The sequence below is a fragment of the Ranitomeya variabilis genome, chromosome 2 (assembly GCF_051348905.1).
Source record: "Ranitomeya variabilis isolate aRanVar5 chromosome 2, aRanVar5.hap1, whole genome shotgun sequence".
NCBI lineage: Eukaryota > Metazoa > Chordata > Amphibia > Anura > Dendrobatidae > Ranitomeya > Ranitomeya variabilis.
Window position 1 is genome coordinate 798,056,614 of NC_135233.1, and position 15,251 is coordinate 798,071,864.

Genomic DNA, 15,251 nt, shown 5'->3' on the forward strand with positions numbered 1-15,251 from the left:
GAGAAATGGCGCTGAACGCGTCATACGAAGCGCGACTTTGGCGCAATGATCGCCGACCTCATGGCTGATCCCACACTAGGATCGGGTCGGGTTTCATGAAACCCGACTTTGCTTAAATAGGTGACATAATTGACTCCTCTCCATTATTAATCTGGCTTAATGTCACCTTACAATAGCAAGGTGGCATTAACCCTTCATTACCCCATATCCCACCGCTACACGGGAGTGGGAAGAGAATGGCCAAGTGCCAGAACAGGCGCATCTTCCAGATGTGCCTTTTCTGGGGTGGCTGGGGGCAGATGTTTTTAGCCACGGGGGGGCCAATAACCATGGACCCTCTCCTGGCTATTAATATCTGCCGTCAGTCACTGGCTTTACCACTCTGGCGGAGAAAATTGCGCGGGAGCCCACGCCAATTTTTTCCGCCATTTAACCCTTTATTTTAGCAGCTACAGCGCCCAAATTTTGCGTACACACACTACTAACATTAGTAGTGTGGAATATGCAAAAAAAATGGGGATATGAGATGGTTTACTGTATGTAAACCATGTCTCATATCCTGTCGGGTTTGGGAAGGAGAAATGAAAAGCCGGCAATTGAATTACCGGCTTTTCACAGATATCGCACTGTAGTAAATATAAATACAGACTATATATATACACTCACTGGCCACTTTATTAGGTACACCTGTCCAACTTCTTGTTAACACTTAATTTCTAATCAGCCAATCACATGGCGGCAACTCAGTGCATTTAGGCATGTAGACATGGTCAAGACAATCTCCTGCAGTTCAAACCGAGCATCAGTATGGGGAAGAAAGGTGATTTGAGTGCCTTTGAACGTGGCATGGTTGTTGGTGCCAGAAGGGCTGGTCTGAGTATTTCAGAAACTGCTGATCTACTGGGATTTTCACGCACAACCATCTCTAGGGTTTACAGAGAATGGCCCGAAAAAGAAAAAAAATCCAGTGAGCAGCAGTTCTGTGGGCGGAAATGCCTTGTTGATGCCAGAGGTCAGAGGAGAATGGGCAGACTGGTTCGAGCTGATAGAAAGGCAACAGTGACTCAAATCGCCACCCGTTACAACCAAGGTAGGCCTAAGAGCATCTCTGAACGCACAGTGCGTCGAACTTTGAGGCAGATGGCAGCAGATGGCTTTGAGGCAGCAGAAGACCACACCGGGTACCACTCCTTTCAGCTAAGAACAGGAAACTGAGGCTACAATTTGCACAAGCTCATCGAAATTGGACAGTAGAAGATTGGAAAAACGTTGCTTGGTCTGATGAGTCTCGATTTCTGCTGCGACATTCGGATGGTAGGGTCAGAATTTGGCGTAAACAACATGAAAGCATGGATCCATCCTGCCTTGTATGGAGCATCTTTGGGATGTGCAGCCGACAAATCTGCGGCAACTGTGTGATGCCATCATGTCAATATGGACCAAAATCTCTGAGGAATGCTTCCAGCACCTTGTTGAATCTATGCCACGAAGAATTGAGGCAGTTCTGAAGGCAAAAGGGGTCCAACCCGTTACTAGCATGGTGTACCTAATAAAGTGGCCGGTGAGTGTATATATGTGTCTCAATGACATATATATATATATATATATATATATATATATATACTGTATATATGTTTTCCCGAACATTTGAGCACATAAATCCATTAGATGTCGGTTTTGCAAGCCTGCGAGAAAATATCTCAGTACGGATGCCATACGGATTACATACGGAGGATGCCATGCGCAAAATACGCTGACACACCCTGCCTACGGATCACTATTTTGGGAACATTTCTCCGTATTATGGCCGTATTACGGCCGTAAAATACGGACCGTATTGTCTTACGCCGAGTGTGACGCCGGCCTTATACACATGGACACTGACATCTCCAGTACCAGAAATATCAGGATGTGTGAAAGAGACCTTATAGCGGGTTTTTATATTTGGCTGCTGTCACACACTAAAAGACATTTTTGGTTGCAAAAAAAATAGTTTTTGCATCACAATATTTTGAGAGCTTTCATTTTTTCATATTTCGGCCAACAGAGTCATTGGAGTTCTCATTTTTTGCGGGATGAGCTGACATTTTTATTGGTACCATTTTCAGGCACATGACATTTTTTGATCGCTTTCTATTCCAATTTTTGGGAGGCAGAATGAACAAAAACCAGAAATTTATGAATTTCTTTTGAGGGGACGTTTATACTGTTCCATGTGTGGTAAAATTGATAAGGCAGTTTTATTCTTTGGGTTAGTACGATTACAGCGATACTTATGATATTTATATAATTTTTTTATGTTTTGGCGCTTTTATACAATAACAACTATTTTATATAAAAAAAATAATTATTTTTTGTGGGACACGATGATGTTTTCAGTAGTACCATGTTTATTTACATCCGTCTTTTTTATCGTGTGTTATTCCACTTTGTTTAGCGGTATGATGATAAAGCATTGTTTTCTGCCTTTTTTTATGGTGTCCACTAAAAGTGTTAGCTAGTGTAGTGGTACAGTTTTATGGGTCGGGTTGTTGCTGATGCGGCGTAACCAAATATGTGTACTTTTATTGTTTAGATTTTTTTTCATTAAAATATTTATCTAGAGCAGGGGTGGGGAGCCTCCTGCCATGCAGCCCGCGGAGACTTTTCATGCAGCCTGCGGGCAGGTCCCTGAAGTCCCCAATGCTCTGGTGGCAGCCGTATCCTGCCGGCTGCCAGCCCTTTAACACCCAAGTGTATGGCACTCGGTGTTCATTATAGAACGCTGTCTGCCCTGCCAATGAATGATTATGTTGTCTGGGTGGTAGTTAGTGCCGGGGTGGGTGGGGTTAGCGCCCAATGCTCTCTGTCCTCCTGTCCTGAAAGAGGAGCTGCTGCTGAGTCCATACCTATCTCTGTGCCTCCCCAGGGATCTCTCTGCTGGCAATTCTGTGCTTTTCTACTGGTGATATGTGTCCCCTGTGATATATGTGCCCCCCAGCTATGCAGCTATATGCTCCCCTATAATCTCTGTGCCCCCAGCTATGTGCCCCACGAGATCTTTTTGTCCCATGTGATCTATGCCCCCCCAACTTTATCCCACCCTATGATCTTTGTGCCTCCTAGCTATGTGCCCTATATGATCTTTGCCCCCCGTGATTTCTGTGGACCCAACTATGTGCCCCCCATGATCTCTATGCCCCATAGCTATGTCCCCCATGATCCTGGTTCCTCCCAAATATGCGCCCCCTGTGATTTCTGTGCAACCGAGATGTATGCCCCCCTGTGACCTCTGTGCCCTCCACCTTTGTGCTCCCCTGTGATCTCTGTGCCCCAAGCTATATGCCCCTGTAATCTGTGCCCTCCAGCCATGTGCCCCCTGTGATCTTTGCCCTACCAGCTATATACCCCTATGACCTCTGTGCCCCCCAGCTATGTGCACCCCTCTGATATCTGTGGCTCCGAGCTTTGTGCCCACTGTGATCTATGTGCCCCCTGTTATCCCTGTGCCCCCCTGCTATGTAACCCCTGTGATATTTTTACTCCCATGTGATCTCTGTGCCCCATGTGATCTCTGTCCCCTCCAGCTATGTGCCCCTCAGTGATCTATGAGCCCCCCACCCTGGTGATCTATGTGCCTCCCCAGCAATGCTTGTCCCCCAATGCTGTATATCTTTCCTCCCCCAGTGCTGTATATCCCCCTCATGGCTGTATGTGCCCCAAGTGATGTGTATTTTCCCAAGTGTTGCATTTACCCCAAAAGTGCTGTATATCCCCTCACCTATGATATACATAGCCATCAGTGATGTTTGTGACCCCACCGGTGATATATATTCCCCAGGGACATATATGCCCCCAGTGCTGTCTGTGCTTCCGAGTGATGCATATAGCCCCTCAGTGATGTCTATTCCTCCCAGCGTCCCCGGTTATGAATATGTCCCAACATCTCCTGTGATGTCTATGCCCCCCAGCCCCTCCAGCAATATATATGACCCTAGAGTCTCCTGTGATGCATATATAGCAGTCTCAATATTTCCTATGTTTTGTATGTACAGCAGTCTCAGCGTCTCCTGTGTGATGTATGTATAGCAGACACAACGTCTCTTGTGTGATGTATATACAGTAGTCCCAGCGTCTCCTGTGATGTATATACATCAGTCCCTGCATATCCTGTGTGATGCATATGCAGCAGTCCTTGCATCTCCTATATGATATATATATACAACAGTCCATGTGTCTCCTATGCGATGTATATACAACAGTCCCTGTGTCTTTTATGTGATGTATATACAGCTGTCTCAGCGTCCTCTATGTGATATAGATTCAGCAGGCTCCACATCTCCTGTGTGATGTATATACAGCTGTCCCAGCATCTCCGATGATGTATATACAGTAATCCCTGCATCTTCTGTGTGATGTATATACAACAGTCTATGTGTCTCCTATGTGATGTATATACAACAGTCCCTGTGTCTTCTATGTGATGTATATACATCTGTCTCAGTGTTCTCTATGTGATATAAATACAGCAGACCCAGCATCTCCTGTGATGTATATACAGCAGTCCCTGCGTCTCCTGTGTGATGTATATACAGCAGTCCCTGCATCTCCTATGTGATGTATATACAACAGTCCCAGCATCTCCTATGTGGTGTATATACAGTTGTCTCAGCGTCTCCTTTGTGATGTACATACAGTAGTATCAGCGTCTACTATGTGATGTATCTGATTTAAAAAACTTGTTATGACAAAAAGTTTACCTCTCTCCAGGCCGAAACAAACCTGGAAAAGCAGTTGAGAGAAGCAATACGATCAGTATCACCTAACATTACAGCTGCACCAAAGAGAAGCAGCTCCAGCCGTTACATTAAGGGTTAGTTACCGTAATTAATTGTTTGACTAAATATGCCAGGGTAATTTTCAAGGTGATCATTTTTATGTTGCCCCCGAATAATGGTAGAAATTTCCAAATGGCCCCCGGCTGAAAAAAGGTTCCCCATCCCTGATTTAGAGATAGAATAGATATTGATTTTTATATATAAATAAAAAAAAAAAATTAAAAAAATATTTTTATAATTACTTAATTTTTTCTTTACTTTTTTCTAACTTTTTTACTCTGTCCCACTATGGGACAACCATTTTTGAAGGCTGATCGCTTCTATGGAATGCAGGTGAAGCAGCATCTGCATGCCATATAAGCTGTCAGCGCTGCACTGACAGGGAGACTTGGTGATCATGCACTGCGCATGATCACCAAGATTCCTAACTCTGGTGACCCTGATATTGCCATGACGACATCGGGTCACCAAGGCAACAATCAGTAGCCTGCGTCACGCCACGGGGTCTCCGATCCAAAGGCAGAGGGGTTGTCAGCCCCTGTGTCAGCTTCCTTAATGCTGCGATCGTGTTGGATCACAGTATTTCAGGGGTTAAAGTGCCGGGAGCAGTCTGTGACCACTCCTGGCACCTAGTGGGGGATGGCAGCTGTTAAAATAAGCTGACACCTGGCGGCGATCGGCCGCGCTTCCCCCGTTATTGTGGCCGATCGCTCAGGTGTACTATTCCATCCATGGTCAAATTGGCCCGGGTCACATGGACAGAATACTACATCTGATGTCAGAAAGGGGTTAAAGTCAGGGCAGTTACTGTATGACGTTAATAACAGAATAATTTTTTGCATCCTATGGATCAGGCATTTACAACACACTCGATGCTATAAACTATTTTAAAGTCAAGTCCTATACTGTATGCCGTTAATAACAGAAGAACTTTTTTGTGGCCTATGGATCAGGCCTCTTTAACACCCTAGATGCTACAAACTACAGGGTGAGCCATGTATATGGATACATTTAAATAAAATGGGAATGGTTGGTGATATCAACTTCCTGCTTGTGGCACATTAGTATATGGGAGGGGAAAACTTTTCAAGATGGGTGGTGACCATGGAGGCAAATTTGAAGTTGGCCATTTTGGATCCAATTTTATTTTTTCCAATGGGAAGAGGGTCATGTGACACATCAAAGTTATTGATAATTTCACAAGAAAACTAATGGTGTGCTTGGTTTTAACGTAACTTTATTCTTTCATGAGTTATTTACAAGTTTCTCTTTGTTTACAGCCATTAAAATGTCAGAGGTTAACAGGTGAGGAGCGGATAAAAATTGTGTTGATGTCTGGTGAACGCAGTACCCGGGATATTGCAGCAGATTTCAATGCAAGACACCTTACACATTCCAATTTTATTTAGGTGTATTCATTTAAATGGCCCACCCAAAATAGTTTGCCTTATTACTGAACATAATGTTCTGTGTAAACTGAGGGTCCTGTTCAAATTTTTGCTTTGCCCATTCTGCAAATTCAAATCTGGCATCAGTTGCACATGGCTTCGGTGGATATTAGCTATTGACAAATGGCACCCTTACAAAATCTAGCTGCTGCAGCATCTCAATGAGGTGGTATTCTCTGAAATACTACCTGTACCATGTGCCACACCAGAGAGGCAAAGGGAGATTAGGGAGGTTAGGAATTGGTGTAGCAAGGAGGGGTTTGGGTTCCTGGAGAACTGGGCTGACGTCTCAGTTGCTACAGGTTCTACGCTAGGAATTGGCTGCACCTCAATGGGGAAGGTGCAGCTGTGCTGGGAGGGAAAATGGCTAGAAGGTTGGAGGAGTGTTTAAACTAGGGATTGGGGGGATGGTATTCATTTTATAGGAGGGGAAGATAGTGCAGATAGTGACCTGGGCACAAATAAAAAAATTGGGGGTGGCATGGGGAGTGGGGTTAGAACAGTTAATATTTTAAGAAAAAATAGAGGTAGAGAGATACATAAAGTGCATGTATACTAATGCCAGGAGCCTCACCAACAAAATGGCGGCATTAGAATTAATTTTGTTGGAGCATAATTATGACATGGTGGGGATATTTGAAACATGGCTGGAGGAGAGCCATGACTGGGCTGTTAATTTACAGGGCTATAGTCTGTTCAGAAATGTCCATATAAATAAACGAGGGAGGGTTGTTTATATGTAAAATCATCCTTAAAACCTATCCTGCGTGATAATATAGGTGAATCTAATGAAAATGTGGAGTCCCTGTGGGTTGAGATAAGGGGAGGAGGAAAAAATAATAAATTACTAATAGGGGTTTGGTATAAGTCTACAAAAATAATGAAAGCAACAGAGAATATCCTCATAAAGCCACTAGGTGAAGCAACGACTCAAGGAGAAGTCATTATTATGGGGGATTTCAACTACCCTGAAATACATTGGGGAACAGAAACCTGCAGTTCCAGCAAAGGTAATCGGTTTTTGACAACTATGAGAGATAATTACCTTTCACAACTGGTTCAGGACCAAACAAGAAGGGGGCACTGCTAGACCTAATATTAACCAAGAGGCTAGACCGCTAATCAAATATAAGGGTTGGGGGTCACTTGGGTAATAGTGATCACAAAATAATAAGTTTTCATGTATTCTTTAATAAGATGTGTAGTAGAGGAGTTACAAGTAGGGTTGAGCGAAACGGATCGGTCATTTTCAGAAATCACCGACTTTTAGGCAAAGTCGGGTTTCATGAAACCCGAACCGATCCTAGTGTGGGATCGGCCATGCGGTACATGATCAGAGCGCCAAAGTCGCGTTTCGTATGACGCTGTTACTGCCGTTTTTCATCCAATGAAGGAGGACGCAGAGTGTGGGCAGCGTGATGACATAGGTCTCTGTCCCCACCATCTTAGACAAGGGCATGGCAGTGATTGGCTTGCTGTCTGCGGCATCAGAGGGGCTATAAAGGGGCATGCACGCCGACCGCCATCTTACTTCTGCCGATCTGAGCATAGGGAAAGTTTGCTGCAGTTAGTCAGAAGCAAGGACAGACTTAGGGAGGAAGTATAAACCCCCAAACCGCTTGTGCTGGAGCGATTTTCAGTGTCCCACACCACCTTTTTGTGCAGGGACAGTTTAGGTCGTATTTTAGTGCAGCAGCTGCATAGCTGTGTGCATGGTGCTGTGCAAACCAACTGCTTTTTTCAAAGCAAAAATCCTGTTGCTCCTTTCTGCACAGTTACCTGTCTTGTTTATTTGTCCACACTTTTTTATTCTGAAGTCCTTTTTATTGCTGCCATACTTGTCCTGAGATCATTGTAGGGACTAGGGAGCGTGTTATTGCAGTAATTTTTTTTTTTTTTTTTATAATAATAATTACAGCCACTTTCTGCCACGTTCATAGTGTTGTGTTATACCACAGGGCCAGAGTTAGGGTTCAGTGTCTCCCCCCAAAAGTGAGATAGTATTTCTCACACAGTTTATATTCTGCTGTACTGCTAGTGTGTCGTATATCAGGCAGCCACTTTCTGCCACGTTCATAGTGTTGTGTTATACCACTGGGCCAGAGTTGTGGTTCAGTGTCTCCCCCCAAAAGTGAGATAGTATTTCTCACACAGTTTATATTCTGCTGTACTGCTAGTGTGTCGTATATCAGGCAGCCACTTTCTGCCACGTTCATAGTGTTGTGTTATACCATTGGGCCAGAGTTGTGGTTCAGTGTCTCCCCCCAAAAAATGAGAAAGTCTGGTGGAAGAGGCCATGGGCGGGGGTTGCCAGCTAGTACTGATGGTGGTGGTGGTGCTGCATCTGGTGGTAGTGGCAAAAGCACAGTAGCACCTAAGGCTGGAGGTGTTGAGCCTGCATCATCATCTGGCTATGCAAGGCCTCGAAGGCTCCCTTACCTGGGAGTAGGAAAACAGCTTTTAAAGCCGCAGCAGCAGGAAAAAGTTTTGTCTTTCCTTGCTGACTCAGCCTCTAGCTCTTTCGCCTCCTCTTCCCAAAGTTCAAAATCTAAGAGCAGCCAGTCGTCAGTGGATGCTTCCGGTCCAGAAAAAGACGTTTCCTTGTGTCCTTCTCCCAAACCAAAAGTGAACGATGCGTCAGGCGACACTACAGGTTACTCCATGGAGATCTTTACCCATACCGTGCCAGGGTTAGAAAGGGAAATTGTACACTGCCCATTACAAGAAGAATCGGACATGGAGTGCACTGATGCACAGCCACAGCTAGATTATGATGCTGTTCCATTGACTCAGATCACTACATTGACCTCGCAGTTTCCTGAGCCAGAATCTGACCCTGATGAGACTATGGTGCCCTGTCCCGAATGCTATAGCACCGGCTTACACGGTCACACTGAGGAAGGTGCACATGACATTGTGGAGGAGGAGGTGATAGATGACCCAGTTCTTGACCCAGATTGGCAGCCATTGGGGGGAAGAGGGTGCCGCTGGCACTAGCTCACAAGCGGAGGAGGGTTATCCGCAGCAACACCAATCTACATAGTAACAGCTGGCATCAGCCAGGCCCGTATCAGGCCCAAAACGTGTGACAAAAACAGTTTTAGGACAGCGTGGCCAACCGCTGAAAGTTGCACAGCGTGCAATGCCTGAAAAGGAATTCCATAGTGGGAAGAGTGCAGTGTGGTATTTTTTTGACCAAGATCCAAATGATCAGTCTAAAGTGATCTGTAAGAAATGCTCAAAGACCTTTAGCAGAGGGAAGATTCTTCAAAATTTAAATACAACGTGCATGCGTAGACATTTAACCAGCATGCACTTGAAAGCCTGGACTAATTACCAAACGTCCTGTACCGTTGGTGCACCTGTTCAGAATGAAGGTAGGCGGCAACACTACATTGCTTCCCTCACTGTAAGCCCACCAGTTCGGACACCACCAGCAGCAAATGTGGAGGGATCATCGCAAGGCCAAAGCAGGCAGGGAATCAGAAGGTTATTGGTAGGAAGCACTGGATGTAGACCAACATCACCAACTGACTCTCAATCTACCATGTCCACCACCACCACCACAGCTAGTTCCACCATCTGCAGGTCTCCTGTCCAGCTCACCCTAGAAGAGACTCTCGTGAGGAAAAGAAAGTACTCATCCTCTCATCTGCGTACACAGGGTTTGAACGCCCACATTGCCAGATTAATCTCGTTAGAGGTGATGCCCTACCGGTTGGTCGAAAGCAAAGCTTTCAAAGACCTGATGGCCTATGCAGTACCACGCTATGACCTACCCAGTCGACACTTCTTTGCAAGAAAAGCCATCCCAGCCCTCCACCAGCATGTCAAAGACCGCATTGTCCATGCACTGAGGCAGTCTGTCAGTGGAAAGGTGCACCTCACCACAGACGCATGGACCAGTAGGCATGGCCAGGGACGTTACGTGTCCATCACGGCGCACTGGATTAATGTGGCGGATGCAGGGTCCACAGGGGACAGCCATAGTGGGACAGTTCTGCCTACCCCACAGTCTAGGAAACAGTTGGCAGTAGGCGTTCGACACCCCTCCTCCTCCTCCTCCTCCAGAAGCGACAGCTCGTCCACAGAGCGCAGTCGCCTGGCAACTCCATCCACAGCTGCCAGTGTTGCATACGAGGTGTCTCATTATGGAACAGCTAGTGGTAAGCGTCAGCAGGCTGTGTTGGAAATGAAGTGTTTGGGCGACAACAGACACACCGCGGAAGTACTGGCCGAGTTCTTGCAGCAAGAAAGTGAGTCATGGCTGGGCAGTTTACATCTTGAGGCAGGCAAGGTAGTCAGTGATAACGGAAGGAATTTTATGGCTGCCATAGCCCTTTCACAACATAAACACATACCTTGCTTGGCTCACACTTTGAACCTGGTGGTGCAGTGCTTCCTGAAAAATTATCCGGAGTTACCAGCTCTGCTCCTGAAGGTGCGAAAACTTTGTTCGCATATCCGCCGGTCGCCCATACACTCCAGCCGTATGCTGAACCATCAGCGATCGCTAAATCTTCCACAGCAATGCCTAATTATAGATGTTGCAACAAGGTGGAACTCCACACTGCACATGGTTCAGAGGCTGTGTGAACAGAGGCGTGCTGTCATTTATTTGTGGGAGGATACGCATACACGGGCAGGCAGTTGGATGGCAGACATGGAGTTGTCTGGTGTGCAGTGGTCGAAGCTACAAGACCTCTGTCAAGTCCTTCAGTGTTTTGAGGAATGCACACGGCTGGTAGGTGCAGACGACGCCATCATAAGCATGAGCATCCCACTTATGCGTCTGCTGATGCAAAGTTTGACGCACATTAAGGAGCAGGCGTCTGCAGCCGAGGAGGAGGGAAGCCTTGATGACAGTCAGCCATTGTCTGGTCAGGGAACTGTCAAGGACGAGGTGGTGGACGAAGAGGATGAGGAGGAGGATGATGGGGCTGAATATGTATGGGAGGAGGGAGCTTCTCAGGGGGCAATAGAAACTGGTGCCGTTGAAAGGTCTGGTACAGGTTTCTTGCGGGACACTTGTGGTGTAGATTTGCAAGAAAGTGCTCCTCAACCCAGCAGAAGCAGTGAATTGACACCTGGAACATTGGCCCACATGGCTGAGTATGCCTTGCGTATCCTAAAAAGGGACCCCCGCATTGTCAAAATGATGACCGATGACGATTACTGGTTGGCCTGCCTACTGGATCCACGCTACAAAGGGAAATTGCAAAATATCATGCCACATGAGAACCTAGAGCAAATATTGGCTACCAAACAAGCAACTCTTGTAGAACGTTTGGTTCTGGCATTCCCAGCACACAGCGGCAGTGATGGTTCTCACACGAGCCGTAGGGGGCAACATGGCAGAGGTGCTAGCGGTGCAGAAATCCGAAGTGGCGTTGGACAGAGGGGTTTTATGATTCAATGATTCGATTCAAAGTGACAGGAGACAGCATTTGTCCACTATGGTTACAAACTACTTTTCCTCCCTTATCGATGTTCTCCCTCAAAGGTCATTCCCCTTTGATTACTGGGCATCTAAACTAGACACCTGGCCTGAATTGGCAGAATATGCATTACAGGAGCTCGCTTGCCCTGCTGCCAGTGTGCTATCAGAAAGAGTCTTCAGTGCTGCTGGTTCAATACTGACCGAAAAAAGAACACGTCTAGCTACCCAAAATGTTGATGATCTAACCTTCACTAAAATGAACCAATCATGGATTTCAAATTCTTTTGCCCCACCTTCCCCTGCTGACACATAGCTTTCCTTTAAAAAGGTCTTGCTTTTGGACTCCTCTTACTGACTGCTCCAATTCCTCCATTTGCTGCTGCTGAATGTCCACCATAGGCCATTTTTAACACCTCCCTAAATGGGCTGACTCCCCTCACAGGCCCGTGGTCACCACTTGGTGCAAGCACCCGTGCGAGTGCCGTTTGCCTGGACAGGTGGGTGTGCCCACTTTTGGATGACGGCACTGGCACAGGGTCCCTCATCGTACAATTAAGTGTCTCTGGCGGTGGGGGTGCACACCCAACGTCAGACACACCGTCGTAATATGAGGGGCCCTGGGCCAGTACCGCCACCCACGAGAGAGTGTCCCCCCCCACGTTCAAACAGTGCTCCATCGCTGTTTAGTCGGTGCTGTTAAATCCTTCAATGGCACTGCCAATACAAATTGAGATATGATAGTAAATATATACAGGGACCATGTCCTCCATTTTGACCTGTGAATACTGTGCGCGAACTACCACTATCTGGTACTCAGCAGAAGAACCCACCCCTGTACGTTGCTTTGCCACCTGTTTATTTACGAACATTTTTTTGCAGACATTTAGCCTGCTTTACTATTTAGGCCAACGTACTGTGTCAGCCACTTATTCCAGTTGTGCTCCACCGAACAAAGCAGTGCCACCATTTTACTCCTGTTACCAGTTTAGAACTGCATTGAGCCAACTTTTTTATTTTAGGCCTAGTAACTCTGTCTGTGCCAGTCCTACTAGTCGTCCTCCACTGACCAAAACAATGCTGCCTGTGTACCCGTTACCCATTTTGAACTGCATTGAGCCTACTTTTTTATTTTAGGTCTAGTAACTCTGTCTGCGCCAGTCCTACTAATCGTCCTCCGCTGACCAAAACAATGCTGCCTGTGTGCCCGTTACCCATTTTGAACTGCATTGAGCCTACTTTTTTATTTTAGGCCTAGTAAGTCTGTCTGCGCCAGTCCTACTAATCGTCCTCCGCTGACCAAAACAATGCTGCCTGTGTACCCGTTACCCATTTTGAACTGCATTGAGCCTACTTTTTTATTTTAGGCCTAGTAAGTCTGTCTGCGCCACTCCTAGCAATCGTCCTCCGCTGACCAAACCAGTGCTGCCTGTGTACCCCTGTTACCCATTTTGAACTGCATTGAGCCTACTTTATTCTTTGGGCCTATATCTGTGTTTCCTCCTCATCCTGCCCATTGCCCAGCCACTGCTAGATGAGTCTGCCGGTACATTGACCCAGACCACTACATTCCCCTTGCACTCTACATAGCCAGTATCTGACCATGCAGAAAGTCTGGTTCCCCTTCCCGCATACTATACCACCTTACACGGGGACAAAGAGGAAGGTGCAGATGAAAGTGCAGGTTCCTTCAACAGGTGGGGGGGCATACTCGTTGGCGACGTCACTGGCACAGGGCCCCTCATAGTACGCCAAAGTGTCTCTGCCGGTGGGAGGCGTCCCCGCCGTCAATCACAACGCCGTACTTTGAGGGCCCTCTGCCAGTGGCAATGCGAACAAGTGTGCCCCCCCTGCTTGCTCAGGATCACAGCACTTCAAAAAGTTGAAATACTTACCTCTCCCTGCTCCACCGCCGTGATGTAGTCCGCGTTTCCTGGGCCCACGAAAAACTTGAGCCAGCCCTACTCCCCCCACAACTGTTGCCAAATGACCCCCAAATTTTCAATGGCTAACTATTATTATAAGGTAAATAAAGATTGACAAGCTTAAGTAACAAGAATTGATGTTTTTGGCATTAAAATGAGCTCTGTTGGTGTTTTCCTGTCCTCCACTCACTGCCGACTTTGATTCTCCATTGACTTGCATTGGGTTTCGTGTTTCGGTCGGATCCCCGACTTTTCGCAATAATCGGCCGATTTCACCCGACCCGACTTTTGACAAAGTCGGGTTTTGCGAAACCTGACTCGATCCTGAAAAAGTGAAAGTCGCTCAACCCTAGTTACAAGGACACTAAGCTTCAAGAAGGCAAATTTCCAATGGTTGAGAGATGATCTTAGTGCAATAAACTGGTACGCTATCCTGAGGCATAAAAGTACACAAAGAAAATGGGAGACGTTTATTAGCATCCTGGATAGGACCTGTGCACAGTATATACCGTATGGAAATAAACATACTAGAAAAAGGAGGAAACCACTATGGCTAAATAGAGCTGTAAGGGGCGCAATAAGTGACTAAAAGAAAGCATTTAGAGAATTAAAGCAAGTATGTAGTTATGAGGCATTAAATAAATACAGACAATTAAATATATTCTGTAAAAGCAAATCAGGGCTGCAAAGATGGAGACAGGCAGACTCATTGCCAGGGAAAGTAAAAATAATCCCAAAATATTATTTAACTACATAAATAGTAAGAAACTAAAATATGATAGTGTTGGTCTCCTTTAAAATAGTCTGGGTGAAATGGTGGATAAGGATGAGGAAAAAGTCAATATGCTAACTGACTTTTTTTCAACAGTATTTACACAAGAAAATTCCATGGCAGACAATATGATCAGTGATAAAAAAAAATCCCCATTAAGTGTCACCTGCTTAACCCAGCAGGAAGTACGGCGGCGTCTAAAAATCACTAAAATTGACAAATCTCCTGGCCCGGATGGGATACACCCCCGAGTACTGCAGGAATTAAGTACAATCATTGATAGACCATTATTTTTAATCTTTAAAGACTCCATAATAACAGGGTCTGTACCACAGGACTGGCGTATAGCAAATGTGGTGCCAATATTCAAAAACGGGACAAAAACTGAACTCGGAAATTATAAGCCAGTAAGCTTAACCTCTACTGTGGGTAAAATCCTGGAGGGCATTCTAAGGGATGCTATACTGGAGTATCTGATGAGGAATAACCTCATGACCCAATACCAACATGGATTTACTAGGGACCGTTTCTGTCAGACTAATCTGATCAATTTCTATGAAGAGGTAAGTTCCGGACTGGACCAATGGAACTCAGTGGAAGTGGTGTATATGGACTTTTCAAAAGCTTTTGATACGGTGCCACACAAAAGGTTGATACATAAAATGAGAACAATGGGAATAGGGGAAAATATGTGTAGGTGGATTAAGAACTGGCTCAGGGATAGGAAACAAAGGGTGGTTATTAATGGAGCACACTCGGACTGGGTCGCGGTTTGCAGTGGGGTACCACAGGGGTCAGTATTGGGCCCTCTTCTTTTTAACATATTTATTAATGACCTTATAGGGGGCTTAC